The sequence below is a fragment of the Belonocnema kinseyi genome, chromosome 3 (assembly GCF_010883055.1).
Source record: "Belonocnema kinseyi isolate 2016_QV_RU_SX_M_011 chromosome 3, B_treatae_v1, whole genome shotgun sequence".
Taxonomy (NCBI): Eukaryota; Metazoa; Arthropoda; class Insecta; order Hymenoptera; family Cynipidae; genus Belonocnema; species Belonocnema kinseyi.
The window spans coordinates 46,508,780-46,511,441 of NC_046659.1; positions in this window are offsets into that span (position 1 = coordinate 46,508,780).

Below are 2,662 nucleotides of genomic sequence, written 5' to 3' on the forward strand. Positions count from 1 at the left end.
ATTGAATTATACAAAGGTTTTTTGTTTTAAATATAAATTAATTAAAACATTTTATTTGTTTTTCACAATTGTAAATTATAACTTCTAAAATGGAATAATTGTGGCTCAAACATGAAAAAGTATAGACTAATTTCAAATTTAAAGAGATTCTATCACATATATTGAACTATTAAAACCTCTGACCTTTTTTAAGGTTTTTAAAACTCTTTTAAAAACCTGCTTTAACAATTTTGGTTGTGATTTCTTAATAAAAGAATAAGTGCTATTTAGTCTCCAGAACAGCAATTTCAAAAATATTTAAACCCTTAATAGTTGAGACATTTTAAATTTGTAGTCTTCACAGCATATTGAATAATTTCAAATTTAAAGCTATTTAAATATGTCATCTGAATTTTTAAATTAAAATTGTTCGATAATTTTAGATTGAAACCTCTCAAATTATTTAGTTACAAATTAAAATCGTACAACTTTAAGTTTTATTTATTTTTAGATCGTTTGTCACCCCCCCTCCCAATTATTTTTTTTGTAATAAAATAACGCCCGATTTTTTTAAAAATTAACAAATATATGTTAAAGCTTCACTCAAGGTAATTTTTGTTCAAAAAGCTTGTTCCTGAATAAATTAACTCTTATTGTTTCCGATTTCGTTCTGTTACTTAGGGATTGTGTTTTTCATAGAAAAAATTGAAATGTGGTTTTTTCACGTTTATAAAATTATAATTGAAGGTCACTCGGGGTAACTTTCTGTGAAAAATATTGATTTACAAAGAATATTTGTCAAACAATAGAATGGATTTCTGCGCCCGAGATACGAACGTAAATTGTACTATAGTAAAAACAACTGGAAAAATTTAGACGAAAGAAAAATTTGGTAAAGAAAACAAACCTTTGTCGACCCATAAATACGAATTTTATTCCCCGAAAGATTTTTATAAAAATCTCTTCGAAACACTTTTATTGCAACAATTTAATTGAAGAAAAATATTTGTTATAAAAATAAAAATAGTAAAATTTTTACATACAATTCTTAAAATAAAAAATCTGTGTGTCAAAGCACAATCCAATCCGACTATTCTTTCAAAAGTTATACGATATACAGACAACCACAACATCAATAACAACGACGACGTAGACGCCAGAGAGACAGACTGATACCGATGTAAAAACTTGTTTTTCTGATTCAAGGAGCCTCAAAACGTCGAAATTTCATGAAATTCGCGGAAGTTTTAAAAAGTTTAAAAAAAGTTATAAGATTTAAAATAATTTAAAAGAGTATATATACTTTTGATGATTTTGAAATGTTTTGAAATGTTGACTTTTTATTTTGAAAAAAGACATAATTTTAAGAGGAGATATAAAAATATGGGACCACTGGAAAAAATTCCGAAAGGGATGAATGAAAAATCCCAAAATATGAAATCTCCAGCACCTGAATAATAATTTTATAAAAATTGTATTAAAAAATACATTAAAAAACACGTGCGCTTTGAAAGAAAAAAATATTCTGCCTAAATTTTCTTCGTACCTACATAATAACATTTTTGCATAAACTTTGCAGGATTCAGTTCAACAACGATTTATATCAAAATTTATTTTCATTACTTTTATTTTTTTTTTTATTAATAAAGTATTCGATTTTTCAGAACGTTTTTATATTTTTTTCAAATACTATGCACATTTTCAAACAAATTTTTACATCCAGAAATATATATTCGAATATTGTATTTTCAATAGATAAATAATATTTAATAAACAATTTTTTTAATTGTTTAAATTCAGAAATTTTCTAGTTCGGTTATTTTGTAATTCAGCCATTTTTCTCTGGTGATTTTTAAAATTCGGTAATATCTTATTATCTGGAATTTTATTTATTTTATTTTCCTGAATTTTCCAATTCGACTTTTATATTTCGGGACTTTCATAATTTCGGGAATTTTATTGTTTAGTTATTTTTCAATTTACGAATTTTACAGTGTCGGGAATTTTATTTTTCGGGATTTTTCAGTCGCTTTTTCCGAAAAATAAAATTCCCACATCACTGTAAAAATTCCGAAATTATACCATTGTCGAAATATAAAAGTCCCGAATTAGAAAATTCTCGACAATTTACAATCTTACCGAATTTGAGAATTGCCGACAGAAAAATTCCGAATGATAGAATATCCGGGCTAGACAACTCTCTAATTTGAACAATTAAAAAATAGTTTGTTTAAAAAATTTTTTTAAATAGAATAATAAAATATTTTTACCAAGGAAAAAACTTTTTCAATGTTTAAAGTTTCTAAAAATTATTGTTGGAATATAAAATAACAATAATTGAACAAATGTATTTTTTGACAAAAAGTTATTTGTAAATGTGCATTGTATTTTTGTACATTACAGAAAACGCTCGCCAAAATGAAATTATTATTTTAAAAAATTAAAATTAAAGTCGCATTAAATCAGCCTGCATTGAATCCTGCAAATTTTGTTTCATTTAAAGCTCACGTGTTTTAAATGTATGTTTGTATCAAATATTTATACAATTATTGTTATTTTAAATTAAAACAATAATTTAAACAAATTAAACATCAAACAAAATTTCTATAATAAAAATATTTGATTATTGTATTTTTAATAAATAAATAATATTGATCACAAAACTGTTTTCTCAATTTCTGCA